Source organism: Megalobrama amblycephala, linkage group LG2 (genome assembly GCF_018812025.1).
Source record: "Megalobrama amblycephala isolate DHTTF-2021 linkage group LG2, ASM1881202v1, whole genome shotgun sequence".
Classification (NCBI taxonomy): domain Eukaryota; kingdom Metazoa; phylum Chordata; class Actinopteri; order Cypriniformes; family Xenocyprididae; genus Megalobrama; species Megalobrama amblycephala.
The window spans coordinates 38,037,140-38,063,766 of record NC_063045.1 but is presented as its reverse complement, the minus strand read 5'-3'; the positions used below and the strand labels follow the sequence as shown (position 1 = coordinate 38,063,766).

Genomic DNA, 26,627 nt, shown 5'->3' with positions numbered 1-26,627 from the left:
TATTAAGGCCTAGAGCACAACAGAGAAAAATATTGTCATGTGATGGCTGGCCTCACAGGGCTTTGAGACCTTATGAAGATTTATCTGAAAGCAGCTGATCTATTTTTATTGTCGGCATGTGAAAATGGCGATGTGATAGCACATTTATTTTAAGTGTGACGTGAAATGCACATCATAAAGCTGACCTGTGTTTTTGAATCGTCATTTAAGTGGTACTTGCTAAACCATGTTTCACACCACACGTCAAAGAAGCACATATGGATTTAGCTACCTGTATCAAGTTGTTAGAGTATTCACAATGCCTGGGTTAGCAGAGTGAAATCAATTTTTTTGGGGTGGGGTACATAAAGTCCAAAATGTCAGGGTGATGACACTGTCCTGATATAATAATTAGGGGTGCTTCGATCAGGATTTTTGCAGCCGATACCAACAACCGATTTCTTGTCATCATAATCGGCTGATACCGATCCCAATCCTGATCCCGATCATTCAAGCTTTATATTAGTGATATGTAAGATCTCTGTTGGCTGTCATCTTAAACACCCTGAAGGCATTTTAATGATTTCAAGTAGCATACTTAAAAGTAATGCTTACTTGCTGTAGTAAAAACAAGGTATCATCAAGTACATGGTTTCATTTGATAGAAAACCTTTACAGTTTACAAGACAATAGATTTTGATCAGGTTATGTTACAACATTGCTGAGAAAACTAGTTGCGCTCCTATTTTATGGCGCACGTTAAATCAAGACCTGTCAATTTGAGCAATCAATCCAATCCAATCGCGCTCCAGCTGTAAAACGATGTCCAGCTAGTCTCAACACGTTGTCCCTACCCACTGTACCTGAGATCCAATTTCGATTGGTTGAACTTTCAAATGACGATAGAAAATTGATCACGACACATAAAGATGTGTTATTTACATAAAACCGCAATTGATGAGAATACCCCCCCCCCCCCCAGTCTCTAAAAATAATCGGAAACTTTTTGTGCTAAAGCAAGGTTATGTGGTGTGACTCCCCCAAAATGTGGTATTTAAGAATAATTAATTATATTGGTACAAAATACCTTAACCGTAAGAAATATTTTCAGATTTGAAAATAATGATTACGATGTACACCATGTGTATTCAAGATGAAAGAAAAATATATATTTTACTTGGTTACACCAGGTGACATTTTTTAGTCATTTAATTTAAACTTTTTGTGAAAAATGGTATAAAACTTGCAACCAACATAAATAATAAAGATTTTTCCTTTTCTTTATCTTGGACACTTATTTATCATTGACCCAATTGTAATGTAGCAGGAGACATTATGCGTGTTTTTTTGTTGTTGTTGTTGGTGTTGTTTTTGCTTTGAATGTCAGTCACGTTTGCCATTTTCTTTGTACAATTACCCATCATTCTCTGTCTTGCATTGAGACATAACCAACCTTCACACAGTTTGACAGTAATTGTTAGTTTAGGCTTTATAAAATCTCTTGTAAATGTTGAATGCTGTTATTTATAACTGCCTACTAGAGTCTATAGTAAATATGTTTACATTTTCATAAATTAAAATAGAAAAGATGTTCTGCACCTACAACCTGTTCAGATTCAAATGCTGTGCCATTCTATCTCAGCTGTACAGATTTTCAAATATACCCACGTTTTCTATATTTCAGTAGGAAAGCGACATGTTTCGCCCACTCACATGTCTGCCATATGGACACTAGCCTCATTTCCACACACACTACACCACTTCTTTCCTTTATAAAAGACACTGTTTAATCTGAGAGAGAGTGTATGACATATATTAGCTGTTATCATCAATCGTTTCCAGCAGTACTTTCTAATGTTCAGCTAATTGTCAGCACTTGATCACATCCTTTTGAGCTTGTCCATGTTTGTGTTTCTAAAAGTCAGTAGAATGTCTTTTATGTTTAGCTAAGGGAACTGTTTAATAAGAGCCTCTGAAATCTTGGCAAAGAGCTTGGGAATGATTTTCATGAGGTGTATTTCCTCCAAAATAAGAGTTTTGTACATGCCATAAACACCATAAGCATTATGTTTTCAAGGCTTCATAATACTGTACTTAGTAGTGTTTGCTATAAGGCAAGCATCACTATTACTGTTGGTTTTTGTGATGGCAACTTTGCACTGCAAACACAAACGTCACTGAAATTGTCTCAGATCTGGTTAATAATGGTGCTGTTGATCTGGCCAGTTTGATAAGCATCACAGGAGACTGTGTACTGTACTTCCTTATTTTCATATAGTGCATTTCCTGCTGTTCACTGCAGGATATGAAGAGCGAATTCGCAATGTGAGTCATTCTCTGCACTTTCTTGAAATTTGTATTGTCATGTTATTCGCTGATCTCAAATGTCATATCATTGTCAACATGACATCAAAATCATTTTTATTCTTGATACATTGGTTAGTCCACTTTATGCCAAAGAATCCATTTAACCTTAATAATCTTTCATCACTTTTTAATAAATCCAAAACAACGTCATCAAGGCCACTTATAGAGGCCACTTTTAACCATCCAATCAAGGGCTGCACTAAATCTGATTTTATTCTCTTTTAATATCCTGTTTTGCTTGGAAGTACGTCACATTGGGGAAGTAAATTGGTTGTGAACATTGTAACACATTTGCATCAGCTGTGCATGACCTATTGACCTATTACTATTCAGTTGATGTGCAGTGGAAAATGCTACTTTATTTTTTGTTCATTCCAAAGGCTGTCTTTGGTCTCACATAGATGATTGCACTCACACATTACAATGATTGATGGAGAAAAAAATAATGTGGAGACAAGCAACAATGGTTTTTGTCAGAGAGTTCCTTATTTTGTTACCATGGACAATGGCAGCATGCAAAACCAGCTCCTGTGCTTCAGTATGTTGACAAATCAGTAAACAGACACTTCTGAATATGTTTGTTTAATAATAAATGTCATCATTTATTCACCTGAACCAGTACGACGTTCTTTTTTCCATGGAATATAAAAGAATATATTTTAAAGGATGCTCTTGAGTCATTCTATAATTTTAGGGTACATTTCATCAGCAAAAAAGTGTAAAAACAATATGCTTTCTCAATAAAACAACTATTGGTTTTAGTTTATATATTTTATCAGTGCCACCATTTTGATATTACAAAAAAGAGATGTTTTCCTTGGTGAGGATGTCAACTATGTTACAGAGTACTACACTTTAAAGGGTTAGTTCACCCAAAAATGAAAATTCTGTCATTTATTACTCACCCTCATGCCGTTCTACACCCGCAAGACCTTCGTTCATCTTCGGAACGCAAATTAAGATATTTTAGTTGAAATCCGATGACTCAGTGAGGCCTGCATAGCCAGCAATGACACTTCCTCTCTCAAGATGCATAAAGGTACTAAAAATATATTTAAATCAGTTCATGTGAGTACAGTGGTTCAATATTAATATTATAAAGCGACGAGAATATTTTTGGTGCGCCAAAACAATAAAAAATAATGACTTGGTGATGGCTGATTTCAAAACATTGCTTCAAGAAGCTTCGGAGCGTTATGAATCAGCATGTCGAATCAGCGGTTCGGAGCGCCAGAGTCACGTGATTTCAGCAGTTTGGCGGTTTGACACGCGATCCGAATCATGATTCAACACAGAAGAATCATAACACTCCGAAGCTTCCTGAAGCAGTGTTTTGGAATCGGCCATCACTAAATAAGTCATTATTTAGTTTTTTTGGCGCACCAAAAACATTCTCGTCACTTTATAATATTAATATTGAACCACTGAACTCACATGAACTGATTTAAATATGTTTTAGTACCTTTATGGATCTTGAGAGAGGAAATGTCATTGCTCCCTATGCAGGCCTCACGGAGCCATCGGATTTCAACAAAAATATCTTAATTTGTGTTTCGAAGATGAACGAAGGACTTACGGTTGTAGAACGGCATGAGGGTGAGTAATTAATGACATTATTTTCATTTTTGGGTGAACTAACCCTTTAAGTGACTCAAATATTTTGGTTTATTTGTACAGTTATTATTTTAAAAGACTTCTAAGAATTGTATTTTCTTGCAAATATTTGTGTAAAATTCTTAGCACGGTCTCTATGGACAAGAACATTTTTATCATAAATCTGCTTTAAAGATAATTTTGATAGTTTTATGAATTCCATGCAAAACCCCAATCCAATGTGGATGTCAACTGTACCCTGAAATAAAATCAAAAGCAGCATATCTAGATATTTAAAATGTCAAAAGTCAGTCAAAACATAGTTCACAATGACAGTAACATAGTTAATAATATACATTTAATATACTCTTTGACAATAGGTCATTGGAGATAAAATATAGAAAAAAATTAGGAGGATATTTACAATAAAATATTCATTATGTTAAACTCAAGTCCCATTCACTTCAAAATGCAGACATTGCAAAAACTAATTTAAGGGACATAAAGGCAATTTCAAGCAAACTGAAAAACAGGGTGCTTAAAATATTGGTGTGAGATTTATAGTAGGCATTATTTTAATGGATAAAATATGATATTTCTGAAGAAAATGTTGGATGAAATATAATTAACATCAATGGACATGTACCCTAAATGTACCCTAAATTATAGAATGACTCTCTTTTCCATACAGCAAAACCTTAGGATTTTTAAGCTCCAAAAAAGTGGTCCATATGACATAAAAAGAAAAAAAGAAAAGTTATTCAAAATTTTCAAAAACCTACATAGTGCTCAAATCTCATTTCCTCATATTCACGCATATTCAAAGTTGTTGCGATGCGTTCCGTTACATGAAATGTGAAAACTATTTGCTTTTGGTGTCAGTGATGTCAGATATTTGTCTGTTATCAGTTTTATCCAAGTCTTCTGAAAAGACATGATCACTTTATGTAGGCTAGTAAGAAGAACAGAGTTAATTTAAGCTTGACATATATAACATTGATCAACACACATTCAATGAGCACATCAAGTATGGTAAATGGAAACTCAACCATATGATTGATGTGCCAGAACAAACCTCATTGGTTCTTGCAGAAACTCAAATGTGCTGGCGTGAACCTGGTTACATAGTTCGTTTTCGAAGTATCGAACAAGCACGTTTCAGCTTATGGCCTCAGAGAACCTGAAATAGAGTCATGGACTACTTTCATGGTATTTTTATGATGCTATATGTTTTATCATTTTTACAGCTTCTGGTCGCTACATGCTTTGCTTGTATGGAAAAGAGCCGCACGAACTTTCCTCAATCCATCTTCGTTTGTGTTGCATAGGGTTTGGAAAGACATAAGTATAAGTAAATGTGAAGTGTCCCTTTAACTTTCACTTTGAGAGAGTTCCCATTTTGTCGTTGCCGGTGGACAGTCACATCAGGCTCGTCCTACAGCTTCTGCTCAGTTGAGGTGTTCAATCGTATGAGTCTTTGTAATGGAATGACTTGCTTTCCATCCATCCAGAGGATTACGGCAAGAGATGTTGTTGACGTCCAGCTTCCTGCCATTCATCATTTTCCTGTTATACGTACACCCTCACAGAGCCCCCCTCCTGCTGGGCGGTGCGGTAACCCAATGAGAGTCCTGCCCATTTAAGTGCATTCGCCTTTTTGCTTAGGAAAACTAAACAACAATCATGTCACTGTGTATTTGGCATTTGCAGAATAAGGTGAAAGGTGAAACACTTTACATTATCCAAACAGCTGATGATTGTGGACGAGTGTGTTGCCTTTATGAGGGTTAGCAATGCTGTTTAATATATTATGAGCTGAATAAATAGCGTTGAAAACTGTCGGCTCTGTTTTCATTCAGTGTTAATGTCGGAACATTTATGAAAGTACTGCATTTTCACCTAGTCTTTGAGGTTTAAGGCATTAACACCTCTCTATAGTCCAAATTACATAGCTTTCCCTTTGAAGTGCATTTATTTAACAGTGCGTTCACAAGCACAGAGAGAGAGACTAGCTTCTGTTTCCGCCTGTGCTGCGCTACGAGATGAATGACGTTTTCCCGCTGGTGGTGAAAAACATAATCATCACCTGCCTTTTGCATTTTGGCTATAGGCCTCATTTATGACACGCGAGCGAAACAATTTTTTGCTGAAGAACATTGGTTGTGCTTCGGCTCTGCGTGACTGCGAATGAATATGTTTCTTTCACATAACTAAAGAAAAGAGAGAGATTATCCTACTGCTCATAAAACATTCACTACTAGGCTTAAGAGATATAACCAGTTTAGATGGAAAGGATCTGAAGCTGACTAGCTGAAGACGTTACTATAGCTTTACCCATTACTAGACATGATACTTCCTTGAAAATAAATTCCAGCACAGCGCTACAACAACCATAACAAAATGACCCTTTACAGTAGATAATGCTTTACAATTAACTCTGTTAGAGAGCTACATATTGCAATTTATCTGTTGCAATCTGTTATACCTCACTCACCTGTTGAGTAACAAAAACACCATCTCTGCGTCACTTTTACAACATTTCAAATCTCTGTTTTCGCCATCTCTGAAAAGCCAAGCCAATGTTGATTCTTGTTTTATTACGAGCTCTGTCACATTCTCTTTTCGCCAGCAGAATTTCCTCAGTCTGCATTTTTTAAAAACGCGTGGTTCCCTGGAGGTCGGAGATTTAGCAGCTCCATGTCAACCATTCTCGCTCATTGTGACAGCTAACTTATGCCACTCCCACACCATACAACAGCATAGAAGCCAGAGCAACTTTTCTCTAGTGTTGCTCATAGGCCAATCAAATAATGGGTTTGAATGTGCGCATGAAACACATGCTGATGTGGTCAAAATGCGTCATCTGAGAAGTGCTACTCAAACGTCACTGTTTCCAAAACCATTTAGGCCAAAACCAAAAATTTGTTTATTTTCACTAATTGTACATTTCCAATTCCATTTTGTGCAAAACATCCCAACTTTTGCCAGTCTGATCAAAGAATACGTCAATGAAGAGATTTTAAAAAATTGTGGTTGATTTTATTGCTGGTTTAATTTGTCACTGGAAATGAAAGGTCAGATTGAGTGCATTGCATTGTGGGATACAGTATTCCGTGCATTGTGCTTTGTTGTGTACTGCACATTTTAGCAAATGTAATAAGTATTCCATGCATATGGAAAACGTATTAATTCTACACATGATACACGCATAATATGTGTAGTATGATTGTTTTGTAGTATGCTATTCCATATATAGTAAAAGTCTTTACTAACTGGAGGGATTCTTGGGAATGCATCAGGAGTGAAGTATGTGGCAAAACACAGCCCAGAGTAAATTACAGGGACTAGATTTAGAGGGGTTGGCCACGCCAGACACACCCCCGTCTCCCCCAGTGCAAATCCCTACAAGTCTGCCAAACTCAGGCAGAACAGATGCCATTTGGTTAACCAGAGCATCATGTCTGAAGCCTCAAACAGGTTCGCCCAATTCACTGATGTAAGTTTTCCAAGCAAAAAACATAAAATGTCCCATGTGTTCTATTATTATGCCAATATCCCATTATTCATGAGCATGTAGTGTGAAAAAAGAAAGCATGCATTGTCAAAACATGACTCAGCCTATTGAAAAAATCCAGTGGCAGAGGGTAGTGCTCTCATTTTTTCCAAATGCTGAGCTCCTTTGAATGATGGTGGGAAAATCCCAAATGCTTAGTTTTTCTCCATTTTTGGCATCACTCAAGAGCTACTGCCCCCTTTTTCTTTTTTCTTTTTTGCCAAGAGTACACGCCATTAACTGAGAGATGCTGTCACTGGAAAGTCTTTCAAATATCCTTCCAAAAAAACTTTGCTGACACCATAGAATTTTCTCTGACAAAACAGCAAAGCAATTGACACAGCAACATTATTGGGTGTCTTCTTGAGTGAGGGGACCTGTAAGACGGCAATGATTTTTTTCTTCATAATCTAAACACAAAACAAAAAATGATTCCAACACCATGTAGGTTAATGAGGTAGATATATTTTTAATAAATCTATTTATTCTAAAATACATCACAAATGCAATGCCGTAAAAGCTTGCCATAATCGTTTTAATATTATAGTTATTATTCTTGGACACTGCTTATTAATATTTGAAAAAAAAAAGATAAAATTTGTCTGCCAAATCCAAGTCGTGGTGTGTACAACATGCAGAAACAATACAGCAAAAAACATAAAATGGCATAGAAACACTGTGGCATCTTCAAAGTTGTGTATGGGTTAACTTAACACTATCACTTTCTTCAGAAAATGTAAAAATCTAGTTACTTCTCCCAACTACCAAAAGACCTCTCCCCCTCCGTCACCTATTTTCTCGTGACTGTTTCATTTTTTGTTGAGTTAATTCTGTGAAGAATGCCACAATCATATGACTAGAAAATCCTGTTATTTCTTTTACACTTCATACTCCATCAAAGTTCCCACAAATACTTTTTTTAATACTATAAAATCGATTTCCCTCCTCAGAGTCCATCTGTATTTGTATATTTTGTAAGACCTGCAAAGTCAGATCTTGAAGGTATTATGAGAAATTTCTCACTGCTACTTCATCATTGATCCTGTTGAGTAAATGTGCCTGCATTTTTTGTTATTTCAGCAGATGTCATTCTTCCTAGTCAGCAGATATGAGTGCACAGGCCTTCTGTTGGCCCAGTTGAGGAAGTATTTCAAAATCTGACTAGATTTTTACATTTTCTGGAGTTTTGTAGCCATGTAATACTCACTGGCACAATGCAAAGGTGTTGCCAAGGTCTTGCTATATGGCAGCAAACCTGTTCTGAGTGCTTTTAAGTTTGTTGCTATGTAGTTGCTTGGGTGTTCTGGGTAATTTCTAGGTCATTGGTTTCCTCCTGAGCCAAAAAGCCAAACACATCCTTAAGTCTCTTTGATATTCTGGTCTCTAGATAAGACATGGGACCCTCCATCAATGATTTTTAATATTTTATCAACTGCCAGGAAAAAAAGTTAGTGTGTTTGTAAATCTTGATCATTTGAGTAAGTATGAGTAAGAGGCTGTTCATACCAAGGACAAGGACCATAACTATAATAAATATAAAGTTTAAATAATCATTCTAATCCTCTGAGAATAGCAAAGTCCATAACACAACTACAACGATAATGACACAGAGGAACAATAATCATTGGAATAATTTCAGAAAGATTTTTTTCCCAGCTGATGAACGATAAAAACTTTTGATGGCCAATCGGAATCCATTAGACTTTAAAGAGCAATGCAATATAATATACATAACTATGTTTTTAGTGGTGTATAAAGACCTTACACAATGAACCGTTATGTTTTTATTACCTTAGAATGAGCCATTTATATCTACATATATATGTATATGTCGCCATTTTGTGCCCGCATGTTTCTACAGTAGCCCTAAATTGACAAACTGCTCTACAGAGCACGTTTCATCACTACGTTTTTTTTTTCTTCTTCTTCTTCGTTGGTGTTTTTAGAGGCAGCTTGTAATGTCACTACATTGAATATGCACGAAGAAGTAGTAGTAGTAGTAGTGGTAGTAGTATTAGTAGTAGTCGTCTGGTTTATTAGAAGCAGAGACTGAAGAAACCTCATTGCTTGACTGGTTACTCTCTGCTATCACAGACGACGACATCTTTGTCGGCCACCGTAGCTTCTCTATGTGCTCTATGAGCAGTTCGCAACCTCACCACTAGATGCCAGATAAAATTTACACACTGCACCTTTAAAATGTCTTTGTACGCATTTAAACTAGAGTTGTGCGTATCTTTAAACTGCCTCACACAAGTGTTCGTCAACACAGTCAAAAGCCCAAAGTATACTTCGGCCGTCCCATTTTTGGACGTTGCACATTCAGCAGCGCATGTGCAAGGTGAATGTTGAGACAGAAGAGTCCAGTAGGTGGCAGTACACAGTTGTGATGTACTATGCAGTAGTTGAAGAAGAATGTGTAAAGAGCAATACAAAACGGTAAACAAAGCAGCATATCCTTCTCCAAAATTTTTATTTTGGTTCTTGCTCTAAACTTTGTATAGAATTACGAATTCGCTGCTTTTCTTCTTCTATTCTTCCAAGCGAATGTGCTGTAAATGACATGACTCAGTGCGGAAAATGAAGTATTTATATCAAAGTCCCTTTAAGACAAGTCATTTCACTCGGCGGCCATCTTTGAAACGCCTCTCAGGCATCCTGGGCATCATGCAGTCTCTTTGAATGGGGAAACATCAAATTCTCAAACTGTTCGCCAACCTTACGATTAAATTTCATATTTAAAATCACCAGTGAAATCTAACAACAACCGGCTCATAAATTTAGTTTCTAAACGCTCAAATCATAACAAAAAAAACTGTATTTTTCAGGCTGGTTCAAGCTAATGCGCATGCGCAGACCTAAATGCACGTCTCTTCGGAGGCGCGCGTCTGACTGTTTCTATAGAAACCGGTGATTCTAACGGCCGCTGCAGGGACGCGATGACTTTACTAGTCGGCGATTGGCTCTTATTTAGAAGGCGGGACTTATTCCGCCATATTGCGCGTTACACTTTCTCCCATTCAAAACAATACGAGTGACACGTCTTGTGTTATTCTATAATCTTTGTTTATATTGTTGTGCCTCCAGTAGTAGTTGTTGTTCTGTCTCTTTTTTTGAGTGTTGCCACCTTGTGGACAAACGAATTAGTAAAAAAAAAAAAAAAAAAAAAAAAAAAAAAAAGTTGTGACTTAAGTGTACAGAGTATGCGCTGTTAGTAAATTCTGGCTGTGCGTACTGTGCTGATGGTGATATTTAAGGCCTTTACGAACTTCGCAGTGAGCATATCGGGGCCTTTGTGCAACATGACATCAAAACCAATGTACTTTGGGCTTTAAGTGTCTCCATTGACATCAGACGCCACAGAGAACCTGTTTCATGTATCTGTCCCTCATGTTGCTCTGTGTTACCGTAGAGCCTTCAGTATTTTCACTGCTGAGCATTGTTAGCGCTCTGTTGGCATTTTCGTCTCCGCTGGCGGCCTGTGTTTTGGCTAGCAGGCCTGGGAGACGGGCAGAGAGGGCTATTGTTCTACTGTACTCCTTTGTTAAAACCCAAAGATCCCCCCCTTCTTCCTCACCTCACTTCTCATCTGAGAGGAATGAAAACTATGCCGTGGCCCGGATGGACCTGTCTCCCACGTTGCTTCACCCCGTGTTTCTCTCCCGCCCCATGAGGGAAGCTGTCTTTGCTGGACCAAATTCCTCAACATTTACTGATTTGATTCAAGTGTAATGTTGTAATGTTTTGACATTTTTGTTAGCTAGCTGGATGGTTCGTAGATGTTCAGTGATGTTTCCATGAGTTTTACTGAACCAAAACATTTACTTTAGGGACTTTTAGATATTAGATTTAGTTTTACTTGTTAGATGTTTACATACAGCTACTTTTCCTTGCAAAAATTAACTCCACAATGCTGACTAAACAATTTTTACTCAGAAATTTCTAGTAAATTTTACAAATAATTACTAAGAAACAGCAAGTAATGCACTGAATTAAATGTGAAATTTTGAAAGTAGAAAGAAGGAAACGGTATTTGTAAAACGTACTACAATAGTTTTATAGTGTAGGGTGTTCTGGTTGTTTGCCATGGGGTTACTATGGGTTGCTAAGATGTTCTGAGTTGATTTAGCATGTTGTTAAGCTGTGCTAGTGTCTGTTCTCACAGAAAGTGTTTTCCACTGCACTGCTTTTCATCGTTTTCATATGTAAACAATTGTTGCACTTGTGTCTTTTGCAGCCTCACACTTGTTCTAAAAAAGTGGCACTCACATTTTTCCATTCCAATTCCCTGCATCTCGTGTTTTTAAACACAAAAACAGCCACCTAGAGCGATCTGGATGGTTTCTAGGATGTTGTGAGAAGGTTGCAGTGTTTGCTTACTGGCCGAAGTCAAAACACACACCCAAGTCTCTATTATATTCCTTACCTTAAAAGGATAGATCACCCAAAAATTAGAACTGTTATGTTTACTCCCCCTCAAGTTGTTCCCATAAGATATTTAAAAAAAATGCCTCAGTTTTTGTTTTGTTTTTCAATCTCCATACAATGAAACTCAGTGGGGTACAGTGTTGTTTTGGACCCCATTGACTTTCATTGAACGGACAAAAAACAGTTAAAACACTCTTCAAAATACTTTTGTGTTTCGCAGAAAGATTTTTTTTGTGTGCATTTTATCATTGTTCAGTAGTATTAGAGGAAATGCCACTTTCAGTTCAACTTTTCAACGACACAACATGCAAGTCTCTTAACATGTTTTGTTAATCCATAAAAAGACAGACTGACACATTCTTTCACATAGATAGATAGACATATAGTCTTTCATGTCTCTGTACAGCATGGTTGCATGTGTTTCTGAGTGTTGGTTATCTAGTTGCAGTGAATTCATGTTGATATGCTCCAGCGTCAGGGTCAGTTTTTAAAGCAGGGCTGACAGAACATCTCACCGTTCTGGTTTCTGCGTTCTCCCCCATGCACAGACGCTGCAGCTCAGGTAAAAGGCATGCTCAGTTTGATGGGATCATATGACCACTCCTATCTGGCCTGACTGTCAGCTGGGCTGGTTTCAGTTCTCTCCTCTTTATTACCTCCCTACAATATTAAAGGGAAATGGACACCGGTCTGGCCCTCCCCACAGTAACATGAGTTTGCAGTTCCTCTTTCTTTTTTGTCTTGCTGTTATCCATTCTGTTGTTTAGTTTTTGATAGGGAGACCAAGGTTTTATCCGAGCGCAAAAAATTGGAGTGCCAGTTTGAATCCTTTTTGGTGAATCTCACTAAAAGTTGTCCGGGTCACATCTCACCCTTAAATCCAAAGCAAAAAATTATATTTTGCACAAAGAGAATGAAGTACATGACATTATTTTTATGACAATTAAGAGATTCTCATTACTGCAACGCGTGCAGATAGTTTACTTTCCTTTTTTTTTTAAATTTCTGTCATTTTCAATCAATATTCTCATTAGATTCTAACTGCTTGCAATATTTTTTTATGTTTCTCTTTTAAATAAGGAAATACTACCTTTGTTTATAAATATTTAAAAATGTAATATAGCATTTATTTGCATTATGCTAATGACAGTGCAGGGTTTTTCTTGCATTTTGGTAATAAATACTGGGGGGTGCATTCAATAATATTTACTGTACATCTTTTTTAATGATAAAATTGACTGAACTCACTTTTAAAGACCGTTTCATATCAGGATTACTGTGGTTTTGTTGGTTTAAGTCAGTTTTTATCATCTTAACTATGCTAGTCTACTCATTAAAAAGGTTGTCACTTTTTATATATATATATGCTAAATATCTATTTTGGAGAACTGAAAATATTAATGACTGATCTTGCACACAAAGTTCTGTATACAAGTTGTTGTCCAATCAAATGCTCTCTAAAACTAGTAAATTCCCCTTCACACCACCTTCATTTGATTAACAATAGAAAGTAGTAAATCATGTTTTATGGTTCTGATGTAAATTAAAGCTCATTGGCTGTTTAAATATGTTCCTGTGAAACTTATTCCATGGGTTTTTTTGATGGTCATGAAAATAATATTACAGATATGTTTTTGACAGGTTCTGTAACAAACATTTTCCCCTTTTGTTGTAAGCTACAAAAATATCAAGAACGCAGAGCAGGAAGTGAATACTCATTAGCTGGTGTTGATTAACTTTCCTGTTCTCTCAGTTCTGTCAGCTTCTGAGGTGTGAATGTAGACTAGATGGATATCAGTCCCTGAACTATCCACACAACAGAGAAAGTCAAAGAGCCTGTAGCTCTTGACTTTTTTTAATGCGTTTCAACCTGTGATAGTGAATTGGAGGAGCTCAGGCCCTCCCTTCCTTCACTTCACCCCCCCCCCCCCCCCGGAGGTCGTTCACTGCCCTCCTGAGGGCATCGGCAGGCAGATTTGGGGAGGTTTGTTGTGTAGGAGTGTCTATGAACCACCAAAACAAACTCAACTCACCTGTGTCCTTGAAATAACGAGCGTACGATGCCTGTGTCAACTTGATTTCTTTTTTTTTTGGGGTGGGGGCGGTGTGGTTTGTCCAGCTGTCTTGCTGCATTTCAGAAAGAAAGAAACTATTAATTGAATTATAATTCTGGATCTGCCTGGTTGTTTTGAAAATAATCTCACAGACAATTTTCACATTCTCAACACTAGATTTGTCAGACCCAACATGTCGTGGCAAATGCAGACATGTTGAAATATCACTGCTGGTTTGATGTTTTTTCCCATTTTAATCGAAGTAAAATTGCCTGCCAGTGTCCGAACACTTGCAAAAAATGTACCATGTACGCTGTGGACTTGTTATACTTGTTCATTTTTATACAGCCCTATTCTCCTTTCATCTAACTTTCCATTTGTTCTATATTATCTGTTGTTTGCGTTTAGTGTCACACAGAGTAAGTCGGCAGCTCTTTCAGCAGCGCTAGTTAATTGGAATGTTCTGTTAGCTGTGTTTGTCCAGTCGTATCCGGTTACTGACGAGGGGGCCCATCTCAATAATAGATATCATAGACAATGAAGCTAGAACACACACATAACCCTCCCTGTCCTTCATCTCACACTCCAGCTACACCAATAGCGATGCGCCAAACTAGATTGCTAACATTATAATTAACAGAGTTGATTACAGGGTTTATATTATATTTAATGATGTGATGACAATGGAGCGTGTGAAACTTGTTAAATTGAAAAAGATTGCAAGTGGTGATGCAATAAACTACAACATTTCCATTACTGACCACACTGTTAGGACGCTTCAATTTTAATCAGTGACGTTTGCTTTTACAACGCAAGCACACGAATGGTGACATGCCAAACTACTTGGGTGGACCAGTCACCTGATTTATTTGTACGTTATGTTAATTTAATGACTATTCGGCACCTTAAAGGGATAGTTCACTCAAAAATGAAAATTTGATCTTTATCTGCTTACCCCCAGCATATCCAAGATGTAGGTGACTTTGTTTCTTCAGTAGAACACAAATGATGATTTTTAACTCCAACCGTTGCCGTCTGTCAGTCAAATAATGCGAGTGGATGGGAATAATGCTAGTGGATGGGAACTTCTACTATAAGAGTAAATAAAACTTGCATAGACAAGTCCAAATTAAACCCTGCGGCTCGTGACGATGCATTGATGTCCTAAGACACGAAACGATCTGTTTGTGTGATAAACCGAACAGTATTTATATCATTTTTTACCTCTAAAACACCACTATGTCCAACCGCGTGCAGCACTCGTTAGTAAGGTCTGATCGCGCTCTGACAGTATATACGCGAGACATCACTGCCGCTGTCAGAGCGCGATCAGACATCACTAAGCGAATGCTGAATGCAGTTGGACAGTGGTGTATTAGAGTTAAAAAATGATATAAATACTGTTCGGTTTATCACACAAACCGATCGTTTCGTGTCTTAGGACATCAATGTGTCGTCACGAGCCGCAGGGTTTAATTTGGACTTGTCTATGCAAGTTTTATTTACTCTTACAGTAGAAGTTCCCATCCACTAGCATTATTTGACTGACAGACGGCAACGGTTGCAGTTAAAAATCATCATTTTTGTTCTACCGATGAAACAAAGTCACCTACATCTTGGATGCGCTGGGTGTAAGCAGATAAACATCAAATTTTCATTTTTGGGTGAACTATCCCTTTAACTGCATCGTTACATGAACCTTGCAATTCCAAAATAACCAATTCACAATGTGAATGCTTCAATTATAATAATCAAAGTCTGTAATGCGTCATAAATGCGTCATTTATTTATTTTTTTGCAAAAAGGTTTTTTAATAATAATAAGTAAATAGAAAAGGATGAGTCGCCGGGTGGGCAGGGCCTCCTCGAAGACTGTTGCTGATTCCGGAACAGCATACTACTCTGTTGGTCGTTCACAGAACATGTTTTTGCAATTCACTGCGCTGCTTTTCCATTGTTTTTCAATGTAAACATGCACACACGTACGTGTTTGACCATTGTGCTCACATCTTGTATCTTTTGCAGTGTCTCACACGTGACACAGCATTCTAAAAAGGTGCCACTTAAGTTAAAAGCAGGTTTTCTATTACACATGTCTCTAGTCCAGACCTTCCTGAAATCACCTGTTTTCTCTTATATAGTGCACTGTATGAGGGGACAGGCATTTGTTGTGGTGTCTGAAACCATAGTGGACATTGTCAAGTGCACTGATTCAATCCCATAACACAGCTCAATAACACTGTAGAACTGATGCACACTGAACAGCTAGCCGCTAGAATTCCATTGCCTGGTGTCTCGCAGTTTTAAACACAAAAACACATTCTCTTGGAATAACCCCTTACTATTTCATTGATTATCCTCTTTATTTATTGTATGAGCAAGCGCGCAATTTTTTTATTTGAATGTGCAAGACTTCCGGTGGTGTTATGCAGATTTATGTTGCAAACTGGTTATGATTTTATTCTGCTTATTATTTGTTATATATTTTATTTTTGTTATCACAATCATAAACAGGCTGGTTTTACCGTTTACTGCACTTTTTGTTAATTATTCTTCAGGTCCTTTACTTATAACGGCTAATGAATCGGAAGTCTTGCACATTCACAGGATTTAAAGGATTAGTTCACTTTCAAATTAAAATTTCCTGATAATTTACTCACCCCCATGTCATCCAAGATGTTCATGTCTTTCTTTCTTCAGTCGAAAAGAAATTAAGGTTTTTGATGAAAACATTCCAGGATTTTTCTCCATATAATGGACTTCAATGGCCTCCAAATGGTTGAAGGTCAAAATTAGTTTCAGTGCAGCTTCAAAGTGTTCTACATGATCCCAGACGAGGAATAAGGGTCTTATCTAGAGAAACCATCACTCATTTTCTAAAAAATAAAAAAATTATAGATGTTTTAACAATAAATGCTCATCTTGAACTAGCTCTCTTCTTCTTCTTCTTCTTCTTCTTCTTCTTTATTAGAATTCCAGCTGTGTAGATGCTGCTGAACTAATTGTTATATACTTGCACTAGCATATTGTATATGACAATTTAGTTCAGACTTTGACCTGTGGAGGGCAGTAATACACTTAGCAGTGTCTACACTGCTGGAATTTTAAAAGAGAAGAAGAAGAGAGCTAGTTCAAGATGAGCATTTATGGTTAAAACATATAAAAAATTGTATTATTTTTGTTTTTAGAAAATGAGCGATGGTTTCTCTAGATAAGACCCTTATTTCTCACCTGGGATCGCTGTAAACTGTAATTTTGACCTTCAACTGTTTGGGCTCCATTTAAGTCCACTATATGAAGAATAATCCTGGAATGTTTTCATCAAAAACATTAATTTCTTTTCTTTTCAGACATCTTGGATGACATGGGGGTGAGTAAATTATCAGGGAATTTTAATTTGAAAGTGAACTAATCCTTAAACTTTTGGGTTAAAAAAATATGGCGGATAATGGCAGAAATAGTTAGATTATTATGCTATTAATGGTGTTCCGAATTCAGCCACCGTCTGTCTCGAGAGCGTCAACTTCAAGATGACAAACGACGCAGACAGTTGCGTTGATCATAACGGCGTGTTGTTGTAGTTTGTTACGTACGGTGTGCCAGAGAGCGAATACGAAACCATAGGACATCTGTTCCTCGTGCGCACTCCCGCTGTTTCTAGGGAGACTGCTCATCAACCTGTTGCTTTCCGTCTTTTCCTCTTTCTCCTTCCCGTTATGATGCTCGCGCCCTCTCAACAGCGGTATGAGTTTACACTTTACGACATTCGCTTGTTTGCTTTCAGTTAATATGTGCACACACACATATTTCGTTATCTCGCTCTTTTTGTCCACGCACGCACACAGACAGACAGACAGCGTCCCGGTTTACAATAGGGACCGATGGTGTGTGCACGCGCATATCCTGCCTCACACACACCCATTCAACACCCTCCTCCTCTTCCTCCCTCCCTCGGTTCATCTTCCCTTCTGTCCTTCTGTCTGTGTCTCTCGAACCCTCACTGTTCTCTTGAGCTCCGTCTGTTTCACTCTTCCCTTCATCCCACATGCACTTTTATCGCTCTCCTCCTTCTTATACTCTCTCTCTCTCTCTCTCTCTCTCTCTCCCTCTGTCTGTCTGTCTGTCTGACTGTCTCTTTAATTCTCTCTCTCTCGTCGCTTATGAACACAGGAATATTCTGACATGCTGGAGATGAGTTTAAGGTACAGTTTTGCTTTATTTTGATGGCCAACTTTTACATTTAGACTTTAGTTATAGAAGGAAAAATAGCATTTTTTTGTGCGAAATTATTTATATGAAAGTTTTGTTTGTTTAAATATCACAAACAGTTATATATTTTCAGTTTGCTTTGGAGAATGCTTTTTTAACTATGATAACAGACATACTTATTGTAAACTATACATATTTACACATTTGCAAACAGTTTGCAAAAAGTAATTGGGTATTTTGACACGAAATACTTTTGCTCAGAGTGTGTCATGTGCGGCATTTAAAAATATTTGACTGTTATACATGTATGCAGTTTTTATGAACTAATTGAAAGACTGCATGGAATTATTTTTACCTGAAAATTAATTTTTACTTTTAAAAAGTGATGAAAATCGTGAAAAATGAAACGGTGGCCAGCCACAGCATCTAAAAAACACACTTTTTCGTTTACATCTGCATAAATTAAAAACTGAACTTTGATGCACTTTAGATTTTTTTATGAGCATGTTATGTGTCAAGAATAAGCTCTTTTTATTTTTTTAACAAATTAACAGTTTGTACTATATAATATAAATAATAGTACAGTTTGTACTGTTATTTTTCACTATCCATCTGTTGATGAAGGTCCCTGTTGACACCAGGTTAACTGTTCCATGTGTTTCCAATATGCATATATGGCAACCTCTATCAAAATGTATGTTTACTAAGCAACAAAACTTGGAAAGATTGTATGATGATTGTTATTATTATTTGCAGTTATTTATGTTGCATTTAACAGCAGTGGCACTATCAAAATGCTCTGTTTGTTCCTAATCCATAAACCAGCTGTTTGTCTGACCAATGGAAGACGGGGACAATGTTCTGGGGAAACTGTTTGAAAACCATCTTAATTTTTGAAATTACTTTTTTTTTTTTTTTTTTTTTTTGACGTTAGTAATGACAACAATTATACACTAAAGCCATACAAATTTGATCATTATCTCCTTTTTAGGTAAAATTCATTTGTTGATGATTTGAAGGTCTGGTGACTAGACAATTTCAATAAAAAGTGGGAGAGAGAATGAGGTTAAAGCAGTTACTCAGGCAGACTAAACACATGTTCCCACACTCGACGCACACAGCAGGTCCCTTGAAGATAAAAAGCAGACAGAGAATTAATTCTCCATCACAGTCTGAGAGAGTGAATCGAAAGGAAATGATTAGATGTGATGGCAGATGAAGAACGCTGTTTGTTCAAAGAGATTTGACTACACACCCTTTGATCTGTTGCTCTTACTCCAGAAAAATCAATTTCATAATCAGTATTTTGGTCTTATTTTCAAGTGAATGTATCCAAGCATCCTATAAAAAAGTGGGGGGGAAAATAATACTATTAAAATGAGCAGAATTGTTAGATGATAAGGCATGTTCAGATATGTATGTATATGTGTGTGTGTGTGTGTGTGTGTGTGTGTGAATAATTTTCATATATATATCAAATTTTATATATATCAAATTTAATATAATCAATTATTTAAATATCTAAAATTTAATATAAATGTTTATTTCCTTACCTTATTGACAAATCATTTTTAATCTGGTTTTAAGCATAAAATAAATTCATGGAGGTTCATGCTTTGCCAACGTGTCAAGAAAAATAAACCCAATTCAAGACAGATCTTCTTGAAAACAAGTCTTATAATGTCCTTAAAGTAAATTGATCTTGTTTTATGGATGTTTGGATACTTTAACTGGAAAACAAATCAAAAACACTGCTTAATAAAATGATTTTAGTGTACACTTTATCTCCTTTTGTACAGACCTAAAAAATGATACAAGCTGAGCCTGATGCATCCGAACGTGCAGGTTTAAACACCTTTATATTTTGCAGTGCATTGTGTTGTAACTTAATCGCACAGTTATTTGCTTGCCTTGTCCATAACACCCTAAATTCTTTACCTCTGAGATATTATTGCGCAAATTTTTATGCCTGTCTCTGCGTGCATGATACGTAAATCCAATAACATGAATAACAAGGCCATCAAAGAGACATCAAATGGCTGAGGAATTATTCACACGTTGCATAATAGGAGAAGGAGAAGGAAGGAGATGGTCTGTTGTCTGTCTAACGCCTTTGATATTCATTTCAAAATTGCTCACGCTGCAGGAGAAGACCATCACTCCTGCATTTCTCTTCAAGCCCAAGCTGAGAGGCCAGGCGCTAGTTTAGCTTGTTTTGAGTCCGCCGCATGGGGAAATTGATAAAACTAAAGATCATTTCAGCCTGGCGTGTATCCAGACAGCCTGTTCCCTGCTCCAATGGAGAGCGCTCAGCCACAAATTCACTCTTCAATTCCTCAATTTGGTCTGATGGAAAATGTTATTGTCTGGCAATGCCCGTGGTAACAGGGCAATTTGGCACAGCAACATGTTGTGGTGAAACCCAGTGGAAGCGGATGGCTTGAGTCTTGAGGATACTGATTTGTTTGCTGTCAGCTGTGTAATATTTGTGCCTTTCCAAGGAAGTGGTAGTTTTTCTTTCACTAGCCGGCACAGGCAGGTATTTACTGCTTTTCGCTGGATCTGTTACAGCCAGATACGTTGTTTATATATGGGCTCAGCTATACTATAGCTAATTGCATTACAAACGCTAGGATTGTATTGTGAATTTTTGCTGTAATTTTGGGCTGTGAGGGCAGTTTGTCCTGATATTCTCCTTGGTGGCATCGTTGGTACTGAATATTACATAAGGAGAAACCTCCCTTTGAAACCCCCCCCCCCTCCTGTTTCCATGGTTATTCTCTTTGCTGCTTTCAACATCAAAAAACAGCAACCGAGCATCCCACAGTGCCCATAGGATCAATGGCTCTGTCCAATTTTGGGGTTTATGCACTATATTATGATGTTTTGAAATGGCTTTTCATAATAAATAATAATTTGTTCTCTGTTTCCATATGAATAAAAGGGGCTTTATTGTCTTGCCTGAGCAAATTTATGTTGAAGGAACAGTTCACCAAAACTGAAAACATTCATTCATTCTTCTGTGGAATACAGAAGGAGGTGTTTTGAAGAATGTTCAAGCTGCTCTTTTCCACACAATGAAAATGAACGGAGGGCTTGAGCTGTCAAGATCCAAAAATGATAAAACAGCACTTTCTTATGCTTAGCACAAACCAAAAGTAACTAAACAAAAAATCAGCTAATCTCAATTCTCATTTGCATTCACATTAGGGCTGCATGATATAGTCTATTGAAGTAAATATGCATCAGTAAAATCATGAAAGCTGTGATTAAATCAAATAAATATATGCACTAAGCGGTTTTGTTCATTTACAAACTGTTTGTGTAATATTTTTATTTTATAATAATCACAATAAAAATCACATTATTATTTTATAGCCAAAATCAGTGGGAATGTGGCCTATGAGAGAAATGATTTTGTTTTGGGTTTTTTTTTTTTTTTTTACTCTGTACACTTTATGGTTACTAAAAGAGGTTTTAGTTGGTTTTTGTAAAGAGTACACAAGTGTGAAGTTGTGAACTGAAATTTTTCCCAAATCATTCAACTCTTAGGGCTCTATTTTAACGATCTAAGCGCATGGTCTAAAATGCACGGCACAAGTGTACTTAGGGCATGTCCAAATCGCCTTTTGCTAGTTTAACGATCGGAAAAATGGTCTAAAAGGGTTGTCCCTATTCTCTTAATGAGTAATGCGTGTGTTTTGGGCATAATGTGCAATAAACCAATCAGAGTCTAATCTCCCATTCCCTTTAAAAGCCAGTTACACTTGCGCCATGGTGGATTCGTTATTTACATGGCGGAATTTGCAAGCGGAAAAACTGAACGCTTCTCTAGCGAGGAAACGGATCTGTCTATTTCAATAGCAACACGCCAACAATGCATCTTAACACACCTAATTTTCAAACCAGCATGCTCATGGGTGCACAAATGGGTGCAAATGCATTGGCTATTTAAACAACGTGGCGCAGGATGTGAAAATGATAACTGTGTCGAGCTGAAACTATCAAAAAACACTTGCGTCGCACCTGGCGTCACATTGTTCCTAGTGTATGATAGGGCCCTTAAAGTCATCATGAAATGAAAGTTACGATAGTCTCTTCTTCCCTATTGCGACATGTATCTGAGTGAAACGGCTTCTCAAAAAAGAAAAAAATGTAGGGCGGGACTTGATTGTGTCCACAGGGAATTGATTTGATCGTTGGGGTTTGCTATTGGTGGATCTCATGTGAGTAACAGGTTATCGTCCCGCCCTCGCTCCAGTAAACACATCAGAGAAGAGAAGAGATGTTGCTGCAAGAGGAATGGGAAGTTATTTTGATAAAAAATGATGAGGGTGGGTACATTTATTGATGTGCATGGGTAAATCATTTATAATAAATACAGCAATATTTCATAAAAAACAAGAATTGTCAATTTTTGATTTCATGTTGACTTTAAAGGATGGTTCACACATTTAAAAAAAAAAGTCTTCATCATTAACAGTCATTTTTCAGTTTTTAAAATTATTTTTATTCTCTTTGCAGATGCACTCCTCAACAAATACACCCCACTCATTCTGGAATAATTAATTCTTCCCAAATGTAGCTATTCAAGTAATCTGATTTTAAAAATCCTGTATTTTTTATATGGCGATATATTGCAGTAAAAATTATTGCAATGTTGTTTTTTCCCCAATGTCATGCAGCCCTAGTTTGCATATATTCAAATATGACGCATCATGACACCTCTGACTCCGAGCAACGTTGTTCTCGGATGTCTTGTAACCAAACTTGATGCATCAAGTTAATAAGTGGAAGTGAGGGTGAGTAAATGACACAACTTTCATTTCTGGCTCTACTATTCCTTTAAGAAAAGCCCTTGTGTTTGTTTTTAGTCTACACCCTGTTTACTCAGATGGCTTGTGTCAAAACAATAGCTTGTCCACACTTAAATAAAAAAATCCTGGAGATAACCTCCAGCGACGTGCTCTCCAGATTAATGAACGGTGAAAATTGCGCTTTTATATTATTAACTTCTGCAACCCTGACAACCTGATTTCATTTTCTCTGCCCCTGTTAATTACAGAATATCCCCCAGCCAGGCTATAAAATGATCAAACCATTATTAACTATCTTTAAAGCCTTGTCTTCTTTTCCGCTCCATTTTAAAAAGATCATTTAAAAGTTTTAATTTCCCTAGGAGATTTTTTTGCAATTGCAACACGTCTTTTGAATAACATTCAGCAACAAGTAGCAGCAGCTTTTTGTTTGTTCTTACGGTAATAACATCTCCCCTATCAAGAAAACAAGTCACACCTGTGCATTTTCATTTGCATTAGCACCCAATAAAGGTTTTGTTTTGCGAATGCTGAGAGAGATAAACAAGAAAGACTCATTAACTTGAAATTAATTTATAGAAGTATAACACCTGGAGGAAAACAAAGTAGATGACTTAGCAGAGATGGTTCACAGGGTGAATCTCATGAACACATGTCCAGGTCACATTTCACCCCAAAATCATAATAATAAAATAATAATAACAATATTTTGCAAAAAGTGAAATGAAGCTAATTTTAACAGGCTTCAAATGAAGCTTATTTATGACATTTTTTCATACAAATGACGTTCATTATCTCTCCGTATTCTCATTACCGTAATGATTGCAGATTTTTATTTTTAGGGCTGACCATTAAGGATGGCACAGTGCCCATGTGAGAGTGTTTGGGGCCGGTTCACAGAAAGGTTGTATCAGGTCAGTGTTTAGGCCCGTTCACACCATAGACTGTACAAAAAGATGGACAGAGCTTCCTTCCACTGTAGAATATTTTTAGAAAGATTTTTTAGTTTGGGTCACATCTCATTCGATTACATGGAGAGCGTGCCGTTTATGACGAATGCTACAGCCAGCCACCAAGAAACGATCCAAATGCTTTGGCTTAAATTTTTAGGACGTGTCTGGCACACTTGGTTCACACCAAAAATGTTAATTATTAAAATAACTAAAACAATAACAATACACACTAAAGATGCACCGATACTACAAAATGTTTCAGACAATACCGGTAGACGATTATTCAGAATGATATCTAATGATATCGATAGTTTGATTTTCTGTCCCAATTAATGCTGTAAACTATACAGAGAACCCTCTCAATTGGTACATTACTTGAATATTAGAGGTTGAAATTAACAACAGAGTTCAAACTATTGCATTCAACTTCTATTCTGTTTTTAGATATAATAATTATACTCAAATAAAAACTGAAATGTTTGTATACAACTCAGTTGCACATAAGGTAGTTTTCATAAACACTTGTCTTCATGACAAATTTATTCAAATATGCATATATCATTAACAGTAAATAAGCTCCTCTCTAGTGTTTTTTATAGATGACTAAGGAACCGTGAACATTGGTTATCTTTCCTGAGGTAAATGGTTATCTTTCCTGAGGTAAATGGTTATCTTTCCTGAGGTAAATGCACGTTAAGTGACGGGAACTATGGGTGATTCATAGGGTCAAATAGTTTGCTTTAATGTCATTATTTTTTTATTGTTAAAGGGTTAGTTCACCCAAAAATGAAAATAATGTCATTTATTACTCACTCTCATGCCGTTCTACACCCGTAAGACCTTCGTTCAACTTCGGAATACAAATTAAGATATTTTTGTTGAAATCCGATGACTCAGTGAGGCCTCCATAGCCAGCAATGACATTTCCTCTCTCAAGATCCATTAAAGGTGCCCTAGAATTAAATATTGAATTTATATTGGCATAGTTGAATAACAAGAGTTCAGTACATGGAAAAGACATACAGTGAGTCTCAAACTCCATTGTTTCCTCCTTCTTATATAAATCTCATTTGTTTAAAAGACCGCCGAAGAACAGGCGAATCTCAACATAACACCGACTGTTACGTAACAATCGGTGTGTACGCCCCCAATATTTGCATATGCCAGCCCATGATTGAGGCATTAGACAAGGGCAGAACGTCTGAATCTGTGCACAGCTGAATCATCAGACTAGGTAAGCAAGCAAGAACAATAGTGAAAAATGGCAGATGGAGCAATAATAACTGACATGATCCATGATAACATGATATTTTTAGTGATATTTGTGAATTGTCTTTCTAAATGTTTCGTTAGCATGTTGCTAATGTACTGTTAAATGTGGTTCAAGTTACCATCGTTTCTTACTGTATTCACGGAGACAAGAGCCGTCGCTATTTTCATTTTTAAACACTTGCAGTCTGTATAATTCATAAACACAATTTCATTCTTTATAAATCTCTCCAACAGTGTGTAATGTTAGCTTTAGCCACAGAGCACAGCCTCAAACTCATTCAGAATCAAATCTAATACATCCAAATAAATACTATACTTACATGATCCGATGTATGCAAGCAGCATGCATGACGAACATCTTGTAAAGATCCATTTTGAGGGTTATATTAGCTGTGTAAACTGTGTTTATGTTGTTCAAGGCAAGCGCGAGCTCCGGGGGAGGGGGAGCACGAGAATTAAAGGGCCTGCAACCTATATATCGGTGCATGGTTAATGATGCCCCAAAATAGGCAGTTAAAAATATGAATAAAAAAACATCTATGGGGTATTTTGAGCTGAAACTTCACAGACACATTCAGGGGACACCTTAGACTTATATTACATCTTTTAAAAAGAAGTTCTAGGGCACCTTTAATGTACTAAAAACATATTTAAATGATTCGACACAAAAGATTCATAACGCTCTGAAGCTTTATGAAGCAGTGTTTCGGCCATCACAATAAAAGTCATTATTTTGTTTTTTTGGCACACCAAAAATATTCTCGTCGTTTTACAATATTAATACTGAACCACTGTACTCACATGAACTGATTTAAATATGTTTTTAGTACATTAATGAATCTTGAGAGAGGAAATGTCATTGCTGGCTATGCAGGCCTCACTGAGCCATCGGATTTCAACAAAAATATCTTAATTTGTGTTCCGAAGATTAACGAAGGTCTTACGGGTGTGGAACGGCATGAAGGTGAGTAATAAATTACATTAGTTTCATTTTCGGGTGAACTAACCCTTTAATGCGTTATTGTCACACAAGAGATGTTTTCTTCACACACAGTATGAAATGCAGTCTGACACTTTTTCTACCTCCTTTTGATTGACAGGATATAATTGGCCCAGATCATTAGCTGTTCTTAAACAATCAATAGTGAAAACAATTGCATTTATTGGTCGATACTGATTATTGGCCGATATATCTGTGCATCCTTCTGTGCATTGGTCCACACCAATGGATGATAACGTTCTGATAATTATAAGCACATGGTGCAGTTTTGTCGCCTGTTGCTTTAAATGCTCGTGCTCTTTAAAATCAGGTGGAATCTTATTGGCTGCCAAATGTTTTTATCGTTTGTCAGCTGGAAAAAAAATAGTGTGATGCCAACGGTATTGTTATACTATGTTGATAT

General features: G+C 36.9%; 1 protein-coding gene and 1 long non-coding RNA gene across 10 annotated transcripts in view; one reads left to right on the top strand and one right to left on the bottom strand.

Moving 5' to 3' along the window:
* The window catches only part of ptbp3 (polypyrimidine tract binding protein 3), an 82,634-nt gene that overhangs the window by 11,109 nt on the left and 44,898 nt on the right, over positions 1-26,627 (top strand). The window contains exon 1 of one of the 9 annotated variants that reach the window (XM_048174595.1): positions 18,117-18,175. The exons of the other annotated variants lie outside the window; for them this stretch is intronic. The gene's annotated coding sequence lies outside the window, so the exon portion shown is untranslated. Of the gene's footprint in view, positions 1-18,116; positions 18,176-26,627 lie in introns of those variants that run through there. 9 annotated transcript variants of the gene reach the window in all.
* Positions 12,665-17,703, bottom strand: LOC125257883. The gene is made up of 3 exons (XR_007182462.1): positions 17,567-17,703; positions 13,954-14,047; positions 12,665-12,793 (listed from the first exon to the last, which is right to left on the bottom strand). It is a non-coding gene; the product is annotated as an uncharacterized LOC125257883 (long non-coding RNA).